Below are 24,118 nucleotides of genomic sequence, written 5' to 3'. Positions count from 1 at the left end.
TGTTTTTTTATCCATCCATCCATCGATGGGCACTTAGATTGTTTCTACATCTCAGCTATTGTAAATATTGCAATGAACTGCAATGAACATAAGGGTACATATATATTTTTGAATAGTGTTTTCATGTTCTTCAGATAAATATCCAGAAGTGGCATAGCTGTGTCATATGGTAGTGCTAATATTTTTTAAATTAAATATTTTTTCAATTGCAGTTGACATTAAATATTATTTTATATTAGTTTCAGGTGTACAGCTAGTTCTATTCTTAATTTTTTGAGGACTGTCCATATTGTTTTCCATAGTGGCTGCATCAATTTACATTCCCACCAAAAGTGTATGATGGTTCCCTTTTTTCCACAGCCTCTTGAACACTTGCTATTACTTGTTTTTTTGATAATAGGTATTCTAACAAGTGTAATGTCTCATTGTAGTTTTGATTTGAATTATTTCCCTAATAATTAGTGAAGTTGAATGTCTTCCCATATGCCTGTTCGCCATTCTGTTATGTCTCCTTTGGAAAATGTTTATTCATATCCTCTGACCATTTTTTAATTAGGTTGTTTGTTTTCTTATTGTTGAGTTGTATAAGTTCTTTATCTGTTTTGGATATTAACCACTTATTGAATGTATAACTTGCAAATATCTTTTCCTACTCAGTAGTTTGCCTTTTCATTTGCATGGTGGTTTTCTTCACTGTGCAAAAACTTTTTAGTTTGAAGTAGTTTTATTTTATTTTTTTTTGAATTTTTGCTTTTTTCCCTTGCCTCTGGAGTCAGATCCACAAAAGCATTACTAAAACTGATGGATGTCAAAGAGTTTACTGCCTATGTTTTCTTCAGGGAATTTTACGTTTTCAGACCTTATGTTCAAGTCTGTTTTGAGTGAATTTTTGTGTATAGTATTAGACAAAGGTCTAGTTTCATTATTTTGTATATCCAGTTTTCTCAGCATAATTTATTGAAGAGACTGTTATTTCTCCATTATATATCTTTGGCTCCTTTGTAGTAAATTAATTATTTGTATATTTGTGAGTTTGTTTTTGGACTCTCAATTCTGTTCCATTGATCTGTGTATCTGGTTTCGTACCATACCATTTTGATTACTGTAACTTGGTGCTACAGTTTGAAGTCAAGAAGTGTGACGCCTCCAGCTTTGTTCTTCTTTCTCAATTGCTGTGGCTATTTGGGATCTCCTGTGGTTTCAGACAAGTTTTAGTATTATTTGTTCTAGTTCTGTGTAACATGCCTTTGAAACTTTGATGGGTATTGCATTGAATCTGTAGATTGCTTTGGGTAGTATGGACATTTTAACATTATTCTTCCAATCCATGAACACAGAATATCTTTCCATTTATTTGTACATTTTTTAGTTTCTTTCATCGGTGTCTTATAGTTTTCAGTGTATAGGTTTTTAATCTCCTTCGTTAAATTTATTCCAGGTATTTTATTCTTTTTGATAAAATTATAAATGAGATTGTTTTCTTAATTTCTTTTCCTGATAATTTGTTGTTAGTGTACAGTAATGCTACAGATTTCTCTATATTGATTTTATATCCTGAAACTTTACTGAATTCACTTATTAGCTTTAGTTTTTTGGTGGAGCCTTAAGGGTTTCTACATATAGTATCATGTCATCTGCAAACAGTGACATGCTTCTTTCCAATTTGGATGCCTGTGCTTTTGTTTCTTTCTTTCTAATTTAATGCCTGTACTTTTTTTTTTTTTTTTGCCCAATTGCTATGGCTGGGACTTTCAATACTATCTTGAGTAAAAGTGGCAAAAGGGTCATTCTTGTTTTGTTCCTGATGACACTGCTACTTTTAATAAGAGTGTACAGACCTATTATTTTATAGAAATTTGGATTTTTTTTATTATGGGGATATAATTGACATATAACATTATATTCATTTCAGATGTATAACATAATGATTTGGCATGTGTATATTGTGAAATAATCACCACAATAAGTCTAGTTAACATAATAACAATATAATAAGTCTAGGTCTCTGATAATTTTATTTTTCCAGAGAAGCCAAAGTGATGTGTTTTTAAAGTGAAAATGAAATCATGGTGTTGTCTCTTAAAATATTTTAATAAATTCTATTCCCATCAGAGGAAAGCTATAATCCTTAATATGCCCCAAGAGGTCCATCTCTTCATCTTCACCTAGAGCTACATTCCTCCTTATCTGGCTCCTCCAGCCTTCCTCTTTCGATCTGTAAGTTCTTTACACTTGCCGTTTCCTCTGCCTGGAGCTTTGTTCTATCTCTATCCAGATGATGGTTATTTGTTTTTGATATCTAACCTTTCTGTCTCCTTTCTGGGTATTTTTCCTTTGTCTTTTAGAGTATGTTGGGCCCTTCTTGATGTATTGATATCATACATTTCCTAGTGATTAAACTAGTTATTTATATTTTAAAAGTGCATTTTTTATTAAATAGATGATCTGTTGTATGATAACTGAGCTGATGTTGTTTTGTTTTGATTTGTTTCTTGACTACTATGTCTCTAGCACGTAGCACAGTCTAGGACATAAAGTGAGCAACTGCTAAATAATTGTTGTTTGGCTAAGTGATCAATGAATTCATTATGGGGAAGTTGCTTTAGATATTAATACAGAGGGTGCCAAAAAATATACACATTTTAAGAAAGAAAACTGTATTAAAATTATAATACTCAATATATACCGATAACAAAAGATGAATACAAGTCACATTTGACTTCTGCAATTACAAGAGGTGCTCAGAGTAGTTACCATCAGCGTCCAGACACGTCTGATTATGGCAAACTACTGCTTGAGCAACATTGACCAAAGTATTCACTTGTATACATTTTTTTTGGCACCATTGGTATAGCTACTTGAATGAAGTGCCTGGACTACCTGAATTTCATAGCAGCTGATAATGTCAGACTGTTTTGTACTTTTAAATTTACATCAGATACACATTTTCAGTTTGGTATGTGCACGCACTGTGTTGTAAAAAATGGGAAAGTGAGGAAAACTAGGTTTTTTGTGACTGGGAAAAAGAGAGTGATATATATATATATATATATATTTTGTTCCTAATTTTTATTCTTCTTTCCTACAGAGGGCTAAGTAGGTTGAGCAGTGTTTTCTTTCATGGTGCTTTTCACTTTTTAATTTGAGTTCTAATAAATTCCAGTCTCTCTACTCTTATTTTGTCCCTCATATGAAATCATTCCAGGGCTTTGATGTATTACATGGATAAACCTATTCTTCACATGGTGAAACTTTAATATGTATATAAATAGACAGAAAACTAATGCCTACTTACATTTCAGTTGGAAGTAGCAGCTAGTTGTATATAGCTAAAACAGACAAAGTTCATCTAATACACTGAAACTTTTCCTGCTGATATATATATATATATATATATATATATACACATTTGAAGTATGGTATGGAAGTATTAATGCATGTCTTATATGCAATAAAAAGTATGTATGTATGTATGAAAATTGGCATAGTAAGTTCCAGAAAAGGGAACAGTATAACCATTAAGATGTAACCCAATGAAGTAATCATAGGGGAATCATGAGGAAATGCCAATATTGGGACATGTTTGTTTTATAATTACAACATTTAAAATTAAACAGTAGCATTGTATTACATACATTGATTTTGAACAAGTTGACTTCAGAACACTTCAAATCTGTAGAATAACTGGCATAGAAATGTTATATCCTCTTAAAAGTACTTTATATGTTCAATTGGGGGTAAGTATGAGGAAAATATCTAAAACAATGTGAACTGAAATCAGCAAACAGACTCTTAAACTTGAATGATGTATCAGAGGTCATGCATCCAAGCTGTTCACATTGCAAGTGAGAATGCCGAAACTTTGAGAAGTTTCTTTGATCAAGATGTGTATTTGACAAGCAGCAGAATTTATTAAAATCCCAGTCTATTGACATAAACTAATGCTTTTATTTCTTTCTTTCTCTGTTAAACATTTCACTGGGCTAAACTTCATGAGAGGAAGAGAATACATTAATGCCATATTTACATGCACAGAATGTTGAGCTATACTTTGTATTAATTTAGCAAAATACGTAGAGCACTTGCCATATAGGAGCTTTTAAAAATTGTGGTATGTTTTATACAATAAGACATGAATAGTTATTATGGGCATTAAGGCATTATGAAAAACTAAAAAAAATGTGTAAAGGTAGTAGAAAAAGCTGTAAAATGTAAAAAATACAAAAGGACATTTTAATGATATATTTAGGGGGAACTGATGTGTGGTAAGTGATGATGAATAGTTAGACAGGAAGGAGAAAGGGAACTCATTACTTGTAATTCATTTTTAGAATTATTCTTTGAGGAAGTGAGATGTCAGAATATATTTGAATCAAAGGATGCAGAATTCTTAGCAAATGGGAAATGAATTATAAATTGTGCTAAGTATCTTTGGTTTTCCCTTCCAAGTCAACCTCTCTAACCTTTTGCAAATTATCCTGTGTTGTAGAAGATTGACATGTATTGATTTCATCAGTGAGATTCCAGGCTCTGTGGCTTCTGGTTTCTAATTGAGTTGGACCATGAACACTACTGCAGGAGATCTAAATGAGAGAGAAGAGTGAACTCAGGGCGTTTATTTTACTACCATGTTTCCCCGAAAATAAGACCGGGTCTTGTATTAAGGTTTGCTCCAAAAGACGCATTAGGGCTTATGTTCGGGGATGTCACCCTGAGAAACCATGCTAGGGCTTATTTTCTGGTTAGGTCTTATTTTCAGGGAAACATGGTAGCTGCCTTTGACTGGCTGCATCCCTCAGCAGAAGTCCGCTGCTCCTCTTAAGGTTGCCTGTCCCACATAACCTTTTCTTTTTCTGGGTTCAGAAAAGTCTTTTTTTTGTTCCCTAGTCCTTCAGATGTTGACATCTCTGCAGCTAGTAGTCCTATTTCTGTATAATCCTTCGTCTTCTCCCTGCTCTAACCTTTGTAATCTTTCCCTTTGTGAATACGTTCTCTTTGACATATCTGGACTTTTATCATTCCATTTGTTTCCTGTTGGGCCCCTGATTAATACAATAACCACTACTGGAAGTGCCCTCAAGAAAAAGGTCTTTACAATGGGATTCTGGCATTGTGTTTCTCATATAATAAGGAGTACATGGATAACTCCCTTTGCAGGGGAAAATAAAACCCGTCAATCATAGCATGTGAAAAAAAAGTCATAGTTATTTAAATTATCACTAGAAGAACATCAAAAAATGCATGCAGAGAACAAGATCTTGAAAGAATAAGTGGCCATAGCACTGAGTTACTATGTTTTGTACTATGTGCACAAAACAGTTAACAGGGCTGAGACTGCTATCCTCAAGAAGTGTGCTTGTAAGATTGGCTCTTGGCTGGCATCTGGGAATCTGGCTTTTGGGAGGGTTCTCACCATTCCTAGAACAGCTGAGACAGGCTCACTGTGCCTAAACTTTTTTGGTACAATGTGTTTTTTCCCCAGTTTTACTGAGGTATAATTGGCAAATAAAAATTGTGTATATTTAAGATATATAACTTGATGTTTTGATGAAATAAACAATATGTTTTATGTTTAACACCAGCTTTCCTTTGGGAGCCTGGAATTTTGGAATGTGCTAGACAGTGAGTGCCTACATGACTGGCCCTCAGTAAAAGTCCTGGGAAACAAGCGTCTAATGAGCTCCCCTGGTAGACATTTTCTATGTGTTGTCACAACATGTTGCTGGAGGAATGAAACAGGTCCCGTGTGACTTCACTTGAAAAGGACTCTTGGGACTTTGCCTGGTTTCCCCTGTACTTCACTCAGTGTGTCTTCCCTTTGCTAATTTTACTTCGTATCTTTCTATTGTAATAAATCATACTGTTAGTATGACTATATAAGAATCCTGTAATCTTAGTCCCAGTAAATCACTGAACCAGGAGGTGGTTTGGGGGCTCCTCCACGCACGGTAACAAAAAAGCTTTGTAATAGTTGAGGATCACCTGGTTACTTCTTAACACATGGGACAACATACATAGAAAAACAAAGACAAATTGAAAACTGTGACCATAAAATTAAGAACACATGTGGAGAACCAAAGGTCTCTGAGCAATTTTTAAAGCTGTTATCTCAAGTAGTCACAGGGTAGACAGAACCTGTGAATCAGGCTCAAAATTGTGAGGTTCTCAAAGTAGCAGCATAAATTATATACTCTGTCATGACAAGTTTCTTACACTAAAGTAATGATGCTAACGGGAAAAGGGTGGGGCCCTGGGGCATTGGCTAGAGACACATGGGCAGGCATAGTGGAGAGTGAGAAACCTGACACCCAGGTTTCCTTTAAGTGTTCATGCTGTGGGTGGCAAACTGTTCCTTTCTATGAGGGGTCCTTAGTTCAGCTCTGCACGAAAGCTCTCCTGAGTAAAGGGTTTCCCCAGCTGATCCCAAATTTCACAGGACCCACTTTTCTTCCTTTTTCTACAGGACGATACTTGACTTTGATCCTGACACGACCTACTGTGACCAATAGCCCAGAGGGAGCTAACGTATACATTAACAGAATCACAAAACTTCCCTAATCTTTATCTGCAGGATCATCTTTTATTAACATCATGATAATATTGAATAACAACAGGAATAACACAGGGAATTATAAAATTCTTAGTAAAATATTATAAATAGCAGCAGAAATATTTATATATGTTGGGAAGTAATGTTCAGTTTTGGAGAAAGCTAACTCTTGTAAGGTTAGTGGGGCAAAACTGATTCGGAGCTATAAAGAAACAATAAAGATAATAAGATAGAAAATTAGCTTATATAATATAATGTCAAAGCCTCAAAGGACAGTAACAGGTTTGAAAGCTAATAGAAGAGTATTCATTTAGCCACAAATATTTATTGACTTACTTTTTTGTGCTCAGTACTCAGATGAATTCAGAGGCTGCACAAGTCAGCAAAAGAGGCAGGGCCTCAGTTTTTAACTGTTTTCATTCATGATAATGTAAATAAGATTGTTATCATTATTTTTTTATCTATCCTTGGTCGTTCAATAAAGTCAGTTGAGAACTAGTTTAAATGACAATGTTGCCAGTCATGGAGGTCCCCTTCTCCAGTTTCTACTAGTCGTCTATTAGGAAGCAGTTTACATAGATGTGAGCTTATCTATGAAAGAGAGATGAAGAAAGGGGGGAAAAAAACCGAGAAAACAAAACAAAACGCTGCTGCTTATCAAGATAAGAAAGTAAAGCATGAAAAGATAAAACTGGAGTACAAAATAAAACAACATTTTTCAGTTTTCCAAAGTTTGTATTTCTCCACAGTTCTGAACTTACAGGGTAATTACAAATCAGGCTCATAGTAGTTAGAATTAAAGTGTCCATTACTTTGGAGTTGCTCAAACAGTTTGTTTAATTTATTCTCCTTGTGGAAACTCCCAAAGTCCCTTCCTTTCATTGCCTCAAATAATTCTTATTCTTAGATTGAAAAGATAATGGCTAATAAATGCAATTAACGAGTTTTTAATTTGTACGATTTTTCTGTATTTATTTTATTTTATTTTGACAGTCAACATTATTTTATATTAATTTTAGGTGTACTGCATAGTGCTTAGACATTTATATAATTTAAGAAATGATCCCCCTGACTGGTCTAGTACCCACCTAGTACTATACATAGTTATGGCCATATCCCTATGCTTTACTTTATATCCCCATGACTGTTTTATAACTACCAACTTATACTTCTTAATCTCTTCACCGTTTTCATGCTGCCCCAAATCCCCTTTCATCTATCACCCCAAAAATCTAATACCCATCTGACACCATACATAGTTAATACAATATTATTGGCTATATTGCTTATGCTATACTCTACATCCCCATGACTACTGTGTAACAACCAATTTGTACTTATTAATCCCTTCCCCGTTTTTCACCCACAGCTCCAACCCTTCTCCCATCTGGCAACTATCAAAATGTTCTCTTTATTTATGAGTTTGTTTCTGTTTTGTTTGTTTATTTTGTTCTTTAGATTCCACCTATAAGTGAAATCACATTGCATCTGTCTGAGCAACCTTCGTGTATGCTGCTTGTGGAGCTAACTGGGTAGTGCTCTGCTGTGGTCTGAAGCCAACTTCCAAGTATGTTAGTTCTGGGGCTTCTTGGAAGGGGATCCAGTGCAGGTCCACGTGACTCACTGCCTATGATCAGCTGGGGTCTACCTGATATGAGCTACAAAGTGATCCACAGTTGTTCACTGCCTATGCTAAACCAGGAGGCATGTGGGAAATGTCATGCTGTGAACTGAGGATGTCTGTCATTAGTACTGGGCCTGGGGTAGCTCTTCAAAAAGCCAGGACACCCTGAGGACTGCTGCCACCTGCAGACTCCCTTAAGTTCAGCCACTGATAAAGCCTCGTGTGGTATGGAAGTTGGATGGGGCAAGGTCTCAGGGAATCACTGGAGTGTTCACCAGTTTAATCTAAATTCTGGTTTGGTGGCAGTGCTGAGCCTGGAGCGACTCAGCAAAAGTCTCAGAGCATACTGAGGCCAGTTTCTGCCCACCTGAGGTGCATGAACTTCTGTAGATTTCCCAAAAAAGTGCAATGTCCATGGGGCTGGCTGCTCCCTGAGAAGTGCCTCTGGCGTTGGGTGGGGCAGGGTTCTAGTGGGGCTCAGCAGACCAATTCAAATTCAGATTTGGCCAGTGTGGGAGGGCTCAACACAGGAAATATGGTGCCTGCCTGCCAGCTTCACGGGAGAAAGACCCCATACAGGGAAAATTGGGACACTCCTCCAGCCCTTGTCTTGAAGTCACATACCTCAGTCTGCCTCACCCCCCGCCACCCCCTATGCCTCCAACAACCCCTGAGTCATCGTCCATCTGCTGGAGCCCAAGGTGAGCGCCTACTAGGAGTGAGCCTTTGCTCGGGCTGTTTATGAGGATGTTTGGGTTTCCTGCAGCTTTCCATTCCACCTGGATGGTTGGAATCTTCATTGTTTTTCACAGCCAGATGTTGTGGGGGCTCCTCTTCCCAGCACCAGTACTCCAGGCAGGGAAGTCTGTGTGGGTCTGGGGTCCCTCAGTCCTCAGGGGGAAACTCTGTGACTGACATATCCTTCCTGATTCTCAACCACTACATGGAGGTTTGGGGCCTGTTCCACATCTCTGCCCCTCCTACCATTCTCAACATGGCTTCTTTATATTTTCAGTTATAGGACTTCTGTCCAATTAGACTTCCGATGGTTCTCCAGGTTGATTGCTCTATAATTTAGTTGTAATTTTAATGTGTTCATGGAAGGACGCAGGCCCAGTGTTTAGCTACTCTGCCATCTTGGATCATTTTTCACACTTTCTGTATTTTTAAGGTGATGATGAAGGTAATCAGCCTAAGGCACAGCATTAGTCTCATCCATTGGAACTGGTTTCTATATGTCTTTTAAAACTAGTATTTGTGAGAGAAAACAAGTTAAAAATAGGGCTTGACATGTGAGGGTCCTTTTCTTTTCCCTCTGCTAACATGAGGGATAAAATAATTATACATCTACAATAAGGAGAATAAAGAGGAAGCTATTAGAAGATGTGCTCTATCAAAATTAAGGAGTTAATTCAGATACGAAAAGTATGAATAATCAGGAAATAGCTTATCCAACACAAGAGAGGAAAGAAGAGAATTCATGGGATCACAGCCATGTGGTAGGCAAGAGAGGAATAGTTAGATTAGAAGAGGAGGATCGATATCTTAAGGAAGAAGATTTACAAAAAAAAACAAACATACAGCTATTGTGTATGTAAGTGAAATGTGTTCACATTTGATTTTTGTTTCTGAACTAAAATCAAATAGGCTAATTTGATCAGTATTCTTTCTATAAAAACCTGATCAAATTAGCCTATGAACTCGCCAATTCATTATTTCCAATATGTATTAATAAATTAGGTAAGAGTTTCCTTTTTTGGGTGCATGCAAATATTAAACAAATTTTTGAAAAATAGAAAAAATGGCATTGTTTATATGGCATAAATATAACATTAACAGTGAAAAGGCCTTAGGAGCCAAACAAATGTTTTATAAAAAAATACATAAATCTTTTTTTAAAATAAATTTTATTGGGGAATATTGGGGAACAGTGTGTTTCTCCAGGGCCCTTCAGCTCCAGTTAGTTGTCCTTTAATCTAGTTGTGGACGGTGCAGCTCAGCTCCAAGTCCAGGCAAAGCTGTTCATACTCTGAGCCATCTGACCACCCATAAATCTTTTTAATCATCCTCATTATTATTTCTCTATCTCTAACTAAAAAATCTGTATGAAAACACACTTTCCTCAAGAAAAGTCTATTCTCATAATGGTTTAATTTTAACATCAAAGTAGAGTATGTCTAGAGAAGTTTTCTTTCCCAGTTTTCTTGAGGCTGGTGACAATTCTAGTAATTAGAATATTACAGAAAGATGATGCCTAAAAAGGACTGAAGAAAAAAAAATCAACAGCAATAACAGTAGAACTCTAAGGCAAAAAAATTGAGGGTTACCCCACCTAGTCATAACATTCAGAAGATAAAATCTTTTATAATAATAATTTTCTAAGTTCTTGCAAAAGTCATGCCTTGTTTCTATCATGAGTGACCAATTGAAAATCACATCCTCACCTGCTAGAGTCAGCCAATAACCATGAGATGAAAAGTGTTGTACCAAAGGTCCAAAGACAAGAAGAGAGTGACAGTGTTGGACGTTACATAAACCCTCTACTTCTGGAAAACAGCAATGATAAAGAAATCCCCCTACTCTTTGTGTTACAGGAAAGGGCTTAGTGCAAAGAACCACACTTTTCCCATATGACCTGGATGAGACTTGGGGATGTCCCTCTTGCTTACCTAGGACAAGGCCAGACACAGGTGCTCCAAATTCCCTTTTGTCTCATCAATGACTAGCTGAACTGTTTGTATCTGCTGGTACAAAATTCCCATTATCTTGACTTTACCAAATTCTAGTAGGATTCTCTGTTCCTGGGGAACTTTGACCCACGCTAATGTTTAAGCAGGCAGTGGGCACTTAAGCAGATAATGGAGTGTGAAACAACCCTCCCCATTCTCAAAGCTTCCTCCGGATAATTTGCTGACAGCAAAGAAAGACATTTCCTGCTCAACTATCCAGTCACACCACCTGTTCATCCCACTTCCCCATACCTGGTCTTCTCTATCCTTCTTTACTTTTCCCTATAAAAGAAAACCGTTTTCTATCTGATCTTTGAGACACTTTCAAGTCTTTTGGTTGGAACACTTTCCCTATTGCAATAGTCACTCTCCCCCTATTTCAATTGTCTTTTCTAATATAGTCTCTCCTTTAGGTCTGAATTTCTCTTCTGTTTCACAAGGAAATCTCCAACCCTAGAGCCTCCTAGTGAAACAAAGTTATTCCCCACCCTCTTTTTCATTTCCAATATGTCAGCAAAATTTAACTTTGCTAATATCAGGGCATATGTAATATAAAAATTATGCCAGGTGCTAATTTTGCTTCATAAAGTTATGGATTAAACTGTTAGCAGCTTGTCTTTTTAAGTTTTTGAAAATTTATTAAATACCAGGGACTTCATTTAGTACTTATGCTGTATAACCCCCACCACAATACTGTACAGTGGGTAGTATTATTTAAACCCGTTTTACAAATGAGAATACTTAAAATGAATGAGATAAGTAAATTTCCCAAGTCACTCAGCTAGTATATGGTAGATCTATGATTTCAATTCATGTTTGTCTAATGCCAGATTGCTCTTAAATTTATGTGTTTTGTTTTTTACGCATGCATATATAAAGAGGTGTATATTATACACACTTTTTGTAGTAGTATTTATTTATTTATTTATTTATTTATTTATTTATTTATTTAGCTATCTATCATTGGGGAATATTGGGGAACAGTGTGTTTCTCCAGGGCCCATCAGCTCCAAGTTGTTGTTCTTCAATCTAGTTGTGGAGGGCGCAGCTCAGCTCCAAATCCAGTTGCTATTTTCAATCTTTAGTTGCAGGGGGTACAGCCCACAACCCCATGTGGGAATTGAACTGGCAACCTTGTTGTTGAGAGCTCGTGTTCTAACTAGCTGAGCCATCCGACTGCCCCTACACTCATTTTTTATTAGTCCTAGAAGTTAAGAGTGACAGAATAATCAAACAACCATACATTAATTGGTGGTACTTTATTATTTTAGTAATCTCTAAATATTTAACAATAGTTAGCATAGCAATCACCCTTCTAATCAGTTAAATAATAGGTTAACTTTAGTTATTTACCTTAGATAAAATGGGTGTGGATGTGGTCATTGTGAAGGAAATGCCGAATTAAATTAAAACAAAAATAGTTGAAAGTGGAACCCTATGGATCACTAATATTTAAGAGATAGTCACAGAAAGGTTAAGAAGGTGTCTTTAAAAGAGTATCTGGAAAACCAGAATAAGTGTAATCACTGAAGCTAAACAAAAGTGGAATTTCAAGGATAAAATGGTGGATAACAATTAAATGGAGAAAGGTAACATAAAAAAAGACTACACAATTTTTACATTTGGCAATTAGGCCTCATTCATAATCCTGACATAGGAAGTTTAAATAAAAAACAAAAAGCAAAATTTAGAGGTATAAAAGGGCGAGGGAAAGAAGTGTTAATATAAACTATTCCACATGAATATAGAAATATGACTATAAATAAAGAATAGATGGATATATAGGACTAGATAGAGGGAGATACAGGTATAAGAAAAGTTTATTTTTTAATACCCATATTAAAATATGGGCATATTTATATACTGGGCTTAAGGAACAAATCTAGAGGAAGATGGTGAGGATGATGATATGGAGAAGAAAAGTAATTATGGAATAAGTTTACTGCACAGGCAAGAGATAATGAAATCAAGCCAACCTGTAGAATGACTGGCCATTAAGATGAAAAATCAGAGGGAAAGAGAAAGTGATGCAATCAAATCAGAATGATGAGAGAAAGGTGAGGGATTTTGTATCTGATGAACTGTATTTTCTCACAGATGTGAGAAAAATGGTCATGTGCTAAGAGATAGGGTTCATACATAGCTGTATTAGTGAGATTTGCCAGAGCTGCCAGGGAGAGTTGGAGAGAATGCACTAGTGACTTGTAGATTCTGGTTGGGCACTGAGTTTTAGCTAAGATTGAGGATCGTAAATTGGTAGTTGCACTTTTCTGTTGTAGCATTCAGCTTCAGAAAAGAAATTTCTTATTTCATGAACAACTGTTTTTTCCATCACTTTCAATGGCAGTGAATACTTAATTCAAACACAAATTCTTGGCTCATCTCACTTTCTTTTAAAAACTGGAAATCAAATCTATTTGAAATGTTAAAGTATGAAATTTTATAGTATGCAAAGTTAAAGCATGACATTTTGTATCCATATTTATGTGTCCCTAGATTTGATAGAAATGTTAACTGAAGGAACCAGTGTTTTCATTTTGATGATTGCCAGGAATCTAGCTATGCATTTTGATATGATGATTGAAAATCCAATTTGACAGGAACTAAAAAAATTCTGATCAATAAATTTCCTTGGTTTTACTCACCCCCTGTATGAATAAAAATTAAATTTAAAAAAGCTGCATGAAATTGCTTTTACTACACTGTAGAGATATTATTTGGTTGTTTTTCTTTACAGGCATCAGATAAACATTTATACTGTTTCATCTTCTGTAGTTTATCTTACTCTAATCAAATTTATTTCAGATAGGCTGTCATAGCCCTAAGGTATACAATTTCCTTTTGAAATGCAAATGAATAATTTTTGTAAGGATTATTTAACTCAAATTGCTTTAAAGAATTAGATTTTCAATGAAATCTTTAGGGATAGTAAAATATCATACATTATTTATTAATTGTCAGGTTCACATAGTTTATATTACCTAATGTAATTTCATAGTGTACTGTGCTGTTTGTAAGGTTAAAATTTTAAGATATGTATACTCTAAAGTAATTGACTTTAGGGATTACACAGCTCAAAAATATGGATATATTGCTGGCATGTTTTAGAGATTTGTATTAAAATTTCTAAAATATGAAGTATTGATTTACTTAGTTTCATATATTTAAATATAGACTATATTGTCATTAAATCCTATGTACATGCCAAATCTAAAGAGAAAGTTAAAGTCTTTATTTGCTTTGTCTTAATTTCACTTAACATTAGATAAGATAGAAATAATATAATAAGCAGGTAAGTGATGGAAATATATTCATAATATAAACTGGGGAATTATCTTCTAAATAATGGCATGGCTTCTATTGCAATTTGGTAGCTGGACTGTGTAAGATGTTTTGTACACTATTGCCAGTGCTGGTAAAATAATAATTATGAACATTAAAAAGAATTTTTTTTCATTGGGGAATATTGGGAAACAGTGTGTTTTTCCAGGACCCATCAGCTCCAAGTCAAGTCGTTATTTTCAATCTAGTTGTGGGGGGTACAGCTCAGCTCCAAGTCAAGTAGTTGTCTTCAACCTAGTTGTGGAGGGCGCAGCTCACTGGCCCATGTGGGAATTGAACCGGCAACCTTGGTGTTACGAGCAGTGTGCTCTAACCAGCTGAGCCAACCAGCCACCACCGAAAATGTTTTACTTATGCTTTAGCGTGTCTTGTGACACATGATGGTGTAGTGGATGGAAAAAGCATGCCAAGTATTGATGCATGTTAAGGGGTCATGGATTAAATATATCTATGTAGTTCTTTGTCAGAAAACATGAAGGACAAAAGTGCCAAAGGCAGTGCTTTCTAACCATAAATGACAGAGGAATTAGATTTTGTCCATTTGAAGCACTGAGCTAGACATTTGTTGATACTGTGGAGTGAGGAGTGGGGCATAGTGGGTAATGCGGTTCAGAACTCATGCCTGTATTATGTCATTTTGTGTAATTTTAATAAATATATTACTTTCTAATACCCTATTGGTCATATTAGAGCAATTTGAATAACTCACCAGTTGGTTAACAGGGATAAGATGAGCTCTTCATTCTTTTGATTGTTTTATTTCCTCTGGAGTTTGATAAGGTGTCTCAGGGAGGCGAAAGCCTTGGAACCTAAAGCCAGCTCAAAATTCAGGGCCACGAAAGAAGCCCAAAGTCTCCAGAGTGAAGAGTTTCAGTACCTCAGAATTGTCATATAACATGGTGCTTGATCTCGGGCACTTAACGCATAGAAAGACTTCCAGTTGTTATATGTAGCTTGTGCACATTATTCCAGGAATTCACCATGATCTGGAATGAAAATGTATGCCTTCCAATTAAAAAGTTCCTCACCTTCCACTTTAACCCACCTTAACATGAGAATCATTTCAAAATAGAGATTTTAAGTCAAGAAGTTTACTTATGATAAATAAGACTTTTGTTTAATATGGTAAATTTTAGGAAGGTACAGGTCAATATATGTAAGAATCGGCCTTTGTTAAATTACATATCACTAAGTGTGTAAACTTCATTGACAATTTTATCTTAATATATCCTCTGAAAAATTTATATTCTCTGTCTGAGATAAAACAGCCTTTGGCTTTAAACTTCAAAGGGTTCCATTACCCACTCTGACTGCTGACATCCTGAGGAGTTCCCGGAGGTGACACGTGGCCATGTCAGAAATCGTAAAAATAAACACAAAATCTATGACACCTCTACTTTGAATCAATGATTTACTTGATGTATCCATTCTATAAATGCATTTAAATATGAGAGACTTGGATGCTCAGTTGAAAATACTGTTCTTGACCTTTGGGAACAATTTCAAATAACACAGCCTCTTTCATCCTCAAAGCTCTTTTAGATAAGCACGGATGACCTGCTAAATAACCATGACAGTCAAATTTCACACAGGAGAACATGCAAACAGATTATTTTTTGGGTTTATAACTGGTTCATTGATATGCTTGAAGAACAAGGAAACTATAAACCAACTAAAGTAAACTACGTTGTATAGTTACATTCATGGAGAAACAAATGGTAAAACATTTATTATCATTCTTAATTGAGGATTTTCTTAAGTATTGTCCAAAAAAAGCTCTAACTTACAGAATAGAAAACCAAATCATACAGGTCAGCATGATTTTTGGGATAATAGGAAAGTGTGATGATGTGGCTTCCACTGCAGGAACAAACCAGTGGTCTACAATCAATGTTATATATCTTATAAATTTAACTCTGCCTTTGACATTACGTCTGGTTTCTTTGGAAGTTTCATTACCAGCAAATATAAACCATAATCTATATACAGCTCTAAGTGGCTTGCCTATATTTGTAACTATGAAGTCATGGAAAATGATTGTGGTTATAATTCAGAGGTAGTAAACTTTGAAATTCTTCACAGAACATACATAGAAAACAAAAGTAAGCAAATTCCAGGAGCCAACTATTACAGGGTGAATTGACCTGAGATAAGTGGAAAAAGGGTGGGCACCAATATTTACAGTTGATATTTGCAAAGAGCAACCCCAGAATAGATATCCTTGCCCAATATCCAAAGAGAGATTCAGTATTTAAAAAGGGGTATACCATAAAGCAGTTTATAGAGCTTTTGGAGTGGATGCTAAAAGGAAGATAATTTTTTTGTTTTGAATATGTGATCACAACCATATGTAAGTGTGTGTCTGTTTACATATATATATATGTATATATATATATATATATATATATAGTAGTGTGTGTGTATATATGTATATATATATATAGAGAGAGACAGAGACAGAGAGAGAGAGATAGAGAGAAAGCACATAACTATTAAACAAGAAGATGAAATGATTATTTCTATTGACATAATACTTTGGAGGTTTCAACCCCCCAAAATTGTACCTAGTCCTTATAAAATGGACTAGGTTTATACTAACTTCAACTACTCACTTTTAGCATGTTTCTATTTTCATAAAAAAGTCAGTTGTTTAAGCCTTTTGTTAGTAAAAATGAGATGAAAGATTTTAACAGGAAATATTATATGACTCATTGGACAGTCAGAGAAAATGAGTAAGACAGCTGGTTCATCATAGTGTCATTTTAGATAACGCAAGGATCACTGCATTTTTAAACAGTGGTGACAATGCTGACAGGTCTTATATTAAAAGTCTGCACAGTTTATATATATATATATATATATATATATATATATATATATATACACACATATATGTATATATGTATATATATATATACACACACACACACACATATATATATACATATATATAACAGATGACATCTATATGACATATATAGCTAGCTCTAAAAAGTAGTGTTACAGGATGTTGTTCAGTCACACTACAGATACATAAAGAGATTTATCACTAAATGTAATGACTATGTTTATTGATAGTTAACTCAATGCTGTTTTTCTTCTCTGTTGAGGATAACACACTGCATGAAGGGGTGTCTTGATAACAGAAAGCCATAGTATCAAACTGTATTCATTTATGTATTCTTTAAACAAAACTTTATTATCTACTAGGCGTGTGCTCCATGCTGGAGTTATAATTAACAATGAGTAAGGCAGGCATGTGGTCTAACCTCAAGTTGCTTGTGGCATTAGAAGGTGGGATAAAAGTGAATCAATTGGCCACTCCAATGTAACGTGATGGGTACTTCAGTAGAGAACATGTACAGTTCTGTGGAAGAACTGAATGCTACCTAACACACTTCCTTGAGTAATTGGCATTTATGGGGAGAGCTAACGGGTAAGATGCAGTGAGCCAGGTAACGAGAAGTGTGGTGTCTATACCTGTGCTTTCCTTAGCATTATGGATAACGAGGTGCTCTGAATATACTTTCCTTTGCAGAACAACCAGACTCTAGGTCGATAAGATACACCCTTTGTATCGGGGATGTAGACATATGCGGGAATAGTAATTATAAAGACAGTGGAGTTAGGTGGTTATTACTCTGCTCAGTTGATGCTCTCATAAAAAGGTAAATAAAAACAAAGAATGATTATCAATTAAAACAATTAATTGTAAAAGTTAAAGACCTCCCTGGTGGCATATGAAGAGCATCCATCTTCTGCAGCAGAAGAAGAGAGAAAGCTCCCAAGAAGGTTAAACTCTCAGTCAAGATAGATCTGCCATGTGAAGTTCAGGGCTCTGTTTGTGAAAGAATGAGATGCTGACACATGTGTTGATGAGTCAAAATTCTTGAATCCTGTACAAGGAACTCATGCAACTCAACAACACAAAAACAAAACAACCCAATTGAAAAATGGGCAGAGGACCTGAATAGACATTTCTCCAAAGAGGACATACAAATGGCAAATAGACATATGAAAAAATGCTCAACATCACTAATCATCAGGAAATGCAAATAAAAACCACAATGAGATATCACCTCACCCCAATCAGAATGGCTATCATGAACAAGACAAATAGTCACAAGTGTTGGAGAGGCTGTGGAGAAAAAGGAACCCTCATACACTGTTGGTGGGAATGCAGACTGGTGCAGCTGTTATGGAAGGTAGTGTGGAGGTTCCTCACAAAATTACGAGTAGAATTACCATATTACCCAGCAATTCCTCTCCTGGGCATCTACCCCAAAAAATCTGAAAACATTTATAGATAAAGACACGTGTGCTCCAATGTTCATTGCAGCTTTGTTTACGGTGGCCAAGACATGGAAACAACCAAAATGTCCTTTGGTAGATGAATGGATAAAGAAATTGTGGTATATATACACAATGGAATACTATTCAGTGGTAAGAAAAAATGAAATAAGACCATTTGTGACAATGTGGCTGGATCTTGAGATTATAATGCTAAGCGAAATAAGTCAGACAGAAAAAGCAGAGAACCATGTGATTTCACTGACATGTGGTATATAAACCAAAAACAACAAAAGAACAAGACAAACAAATGAGAAACAAAGAGTCATAGACACAGACAATAGTTTAGTGGTTACCAGAGGGTAAGGGGGGTGGGGGGTGGGAGGTGAGGATAAGGGGATCAAATATATGGTGATGGAAGGAGAACTGACTCTGGATGGTGAACACACAATGGGATTTATAGATGATGTAATACATAATTGTACACCTGAAATCTATGTAACTTTACCAACATGTCATTCCAATAAACTTTAATTTAAAAAAAATTATTGATTCTTTCATTTTTTTTCTGAACTCTGGCATCCTGCAGAAGTAGCCCACTCCCCTGCCTTTGCTTAAAGATGATGCAGCAGTCTCTCACCTGCAGAATAGCATGCACTCCATCAAGACCTGCCTGCACACAGCTAACACGTGAGTTAAGACGCAGTGTAACATGGCTGTGGGTGTGCTGGACCTGCTGCAGGAGAACAGGGACTATAGCCCTAAGGAACCGCAGAACCTAGACAACATGTTCTGGCCAGAGCTCTGTAAATAAGTACAGGACTGAATTCTAAGGGCACTGGATGGAGAGAGATGTAACTGAATTTGGGGGAAAAGGTAGCTAGCTTACTGATATAAGCAAACCCCTTTGGGTGTAGGATTTGATAGCACAGCAAGGACCCTGGAAAACTATGCAAACACACTGCTAGGAAAATTCCCTAGAAGCGTGGAAATATCATGACGTATATTAAGTAAGATAAAAATGCCAGAGTTTGTGTGACAGACTATAGAAGTAGGGATTAAAGGCAAACAGAGGCATGCACATATTAGTAATGCATATAGGATACATAAGGCTGGAAAATCTCCAAAGGCTATTTTGCTATGCATCCTGGAGGATGCATCATGTTCCAAAGCAATAATGGATTAGTGCTGAGAGGAGCACCGGTGTCACTAAATTCAGTGATGGCTCTGTTCTCTAGGGCAGAGCTGACAAAAGAAGATGCCACTGAAAGCCTAGACTTACAAATAGTAAGGAGGTTGATAGACGCACCTGAGACAGAGGCCTGGTAACAGCATTTAACTGTAGAGGCAACTACTGAAATGAGGGGCAAGGTCAAAGTGGCAGCCAAGAATGTTGGACCTACAGAGAATGATGGAGATGCGGGAGATGGCTAATAGTTCATGGCACCCCTCAAGCAACAACCTGAGATCGCTTATTCTGCATAATCAAAATTAAGGAAAGATCATCAGGTTGTTGATAATCTCTAACAACAAAAAGTCAATAAAAATTTCTTGGCCCTATTTCTGGACCTGAGCCCGCCTACCTTTCTTTCCTCCTCTTCCACCCCACAACCCGCTTTATTCCTTCCTTCTTCCTCCCTCCCTCCCTCCATCCCTCCCTCCCTCCCTCCCTCCCTCCCTCCCTTCCTCCTTCCCACCTTCCCTTGCTCCCTCCCTCCCTCTCTTCCTTCCTTTCCTTATTATTTTTAATCCAGACTCTATCAATGAAAGTAGAAGCTGGTTCCCAAAGATGGCTGCTTTTAGAGGTTTTCTGGTTAGCATAGGGATAATGGGCTTAAGATTTCCTATTCTTTCTTTATGCAAATATCAATTATTTACCATGTAAATACTCTAGCCCATCTTCATCTTCTTCACTTCTGAGAACTACATGTTGTATCTGTATTGCTCTTTCTCAGGTTCTACATTCCCAGACATATTCCTGCCTATGGGTTAGAGGGGGGTGAGATTAGGCACCTGTGAACTGAGTAGGGCAGAGGATCAACTAATTCTACATAAACTTTCAGCCTACACTTCCTCCATTTTTCATATTGTGACAGACCCCGATTTTCTACCATAGCAGAAAATCCTCAATTCCTCAGGTGTTATTCAAGACGAGTCATTTTTCTACCTATGTACATAGGTTGCAGCTTTCTCCATGCTGCTAAATGAATGATTTCCCTCCATATCTCCTCTACTGTTCTTTGTCTGAGGAGATATATTGAACACAGATTCAGAAAATATTTCTTACCCTCTGGCCCTGTCCCATTAACTTTACAAAGATAAATATAGTTGGGGTATTAGACTCTTTCTTATAATTGCTTGTTTTTTCAAATTTATGCAAGACTCTCAGTGACTTTACTGTGGGATGTCTCGTTGACATTGGGACTCCATGTGCAGGGTACAGTTGTAACTATATTAGCCCTTCGTGCTCTAGCAAGGACATAAAAAGGAGCTAATGTCCCCTTCTAGAAGTGAACATGTGGACTGTAGACAGTAAATAAGAGAGTGAGAGAACTATTTTGGGCAGGAAATAGTTCTCAAACCTTCGGTTTGTGAGACAAACCCTGCTTCCATACAAGTGGTTCCCCTTTCTCAGAACTTGATTTGAGGTTTTCGGTCTTTGACACTTACGTATTAGGTGATATGCCAGAATTAAAGCATGGAAAATGATATAGAAAACATGTATTACTGAGAGTGAAGGTAAATGTTGGATAATGAAATGAAGGAGCAGGTGTCAATTCCAAATTGAGGGCACCAGGAGACCCATTTAATATCTCATTTATCTATAATGAGTAGATGTACCATATAAAGACAATCTAGATAAATCAGGGGTGATCTCCAGAGCCTCTCTGTTCTTTAAGGAGATTAATGGTTTTTTTGTAAGCATCCACATGGTTCCTCCTGTGGAAAATTATATTAGGATGGGATTTCATTTTCCTTCTTTGTCTTCCAGGAGCTCAGTAACTATTCACTTATACTCCAGTACAACGGTCATTGCTAGAATGAAAGAAGGAGTTTTGTTATAAGATAGACAATATTAGTTATCTTCGTCTTTCATATCTGTCTCTCCAAAGCTGAGAGAGGCAAGCTATTTTTCTTATTTATTCCTTCTACGTGTATGTGTAGGGCCTTGTCTTCACATGTCCTCACAACATGTCCTTACAACAGAAATCTTCATCCAGGAGAAATGTTTTAGGCTGAAACACTAACAAATGTCTGAGAGCAGGATGAAGAGATAGTCTTTGTAGAACAGTGGGCTATAGGATCCAGGGAAACTGTGGGAAGAGACAGAGGGGGAGAGAGGGGTGCCAGGAAAGGGTTTCCCTAACATCGTACGAGAGACTGACAGGTGTCAAGTGGATGTAAATAAGAAACAATGTTGCACTCTCATCTCTAGTGTGTGAATATGTTTAATCATGTAATTGTAAAGATTTTCTCTCTGGTAGTAGATCATCCCTATTTGACCTTGAAAAAATTAAGGACATTATTAAGAGGATATAAATATAGTTTAACAATATTAGAGCATTGTACAGTAGGGTTCTCTAAAAGCATACTGGCTGGAGTAGCAGATGGGCATTGAACTGATTTCGATTTTCTTTATTGAAAATCCTGTTTCTGCTTCTACTTGAGTGACACACATATTGCAACATTGTCTGAGTTACATATTGATTGCAGATGATGAAAGTGATGCCTTAATCTTTTATAGTTACTCTAAGTGTGTCTCAATAACAATAGAATTTAAATTCTCTGTGTATTTTATTATTCTGGTTACTTTTGTGACTACAGGCTTAGATGCTGCAAAAAAAAAAGATTCAAATGATAAAAAGGAAAGAGACACAATGCTTTTCTAATCTGAATGCTTTGACATGCTCTATGTTAAATACTTATGCTTGTGTAAATACTTTCCAGAATTTTATCTGAAGCTTTGATAATATAGCTTTAAAATCTAGGTTCCCCTAAAAGCAGGACCTAAGACAAAATTTTATATGGGAAGGGATCAAAGAGAGCAGAAATGAGGGAGAGGGAGTGAAATGGAAAATAGCAAAGGCATTAAGAAGACGTGTTATTGATTTGGCCATTCATATCAGCAAGTGATGTTCAAATCAATTGTAGGTCAGCGTAGCAGTTTTGAGTCTCCATCTAACTCTTCCCACCTCTTATTCTTCACAGGCGTTGTTTCCTCTCCCTGCAGTGCTTTCTCCTCTCCCATCCTGTGCCTCTTTACAGTCTCAGTTTTTTAGTTTGAATGACATTTATTGGAGGAGTTCTTGAACTTCCTTATAGCTCTTTCTATCCCCTAGTGACACCTTCATACAACTGTTCTTTTTCTTTGTAGTACTTGTCACACTTGTAATTGCTTGGAAATTATTGGTTTCACTTTTACCTTTCACTTAGTGGAGAGTTATCAAAGGCAGGCTCCATGTTTGTTTGATGTGCCACAAACAGCATACTTCTTGGTGTGTATCAGCATTTTGTATCCACTGTTTGTGAGTTAGGCCAACATCCCTGAATATGAATGAATGTAACTATAAAAAAAATGAGACTGTTGAATGTAGTTCTTGATAAGATGCAGTCTTATTACATTAAAGCCATACGAGGTTGACATCTATATATGAGTAAATAACATCTATAATGACATAGTTTTATTAATATATCCTTCATAAAGTTTCACATACATTTTCCATTGTCTATTTTATTTCTTATGATATGTCTACCCACAAAAGTTTGTTTAGGAAACTACAAAAAGTCATTTCCATTGTGGTGCCAATCTTATTGTATATTCTGTTAATTTTAGTTATGTCTGCTTCCATGGCCTGCCACATTTTTAGTTTTAAGTTCAAATTTACATGAAAATATGTTTCTGCAAAATGTTAGACAAACTTTTTCCCCATGTACAAAGTCTGACATATACATTTGTGAACTTGTTACAATCATGTTGTTAATTTTTTTTTGATATTAGAGGAATTATTCATTATGAATTTTTACTAACTGGACAAACAGTTAACCAAGTTTACTATTTGGAAGTGCTGAAAAGCCTGCATGAAAAAGTTAGACGACCTGAACTTTTAGCCAACAATTCATGGCTCTTGCATCACGACAATGCACCAGCTCACACGGCACTGTCTGTGAGGGAGTTTTTAGCCAGTAAACAAATAACTGTATTGGAACACCCTCCCTACTCACCTGATCTGGCCCCCAATGACTTCTTTCTTTACCTGAAGATAAAGAAAATATTGAAAGGAAGACATTTTGATGACATTCAGGACATCAAATGTAATACGGGGACAGCTCTGATGGCCATTCCAGTGAAAGAGTTCCAAAACAGCTTTGAAGGGTGGACTAGGCCCTGGCGTCAGTGCACAGCTTCCCAAAGGGAGTACTTCGAAGGTGACCACAGTGATATTCAGCAATGAGGTATGCAGCACTTTTTCTAGGATGAGCTCCTGAACTTAATTGTCTGACCTCGTATGTAGTGCTAAAGACTAGATAGGGCAAATATTGGGAAGATATTGAAGGCCTACCAATGTATCTATTAGGTGTGAC

Source organism: Rhinolophus sinicus, chromosome 15, assembly GCF_057876585.1.
Source record: "Rhinolophus sinicus isolate RSI-liver-muscle chromosome 15, RSI-T2T, whole genome shotgun sequence".
Taxonomy (NCBI): domain Eukaryota; kingdom Metazoa; phylum Chordata; class Mammalia; order Chiroptera; family Rhinolophidae; genus Rhinolophus; species Rhinolophus sinicus.
The sequence above is the reverse complement of the archived record's forward strand: the minus strand, read 5'-3'. Positions refer to the sequence as shown.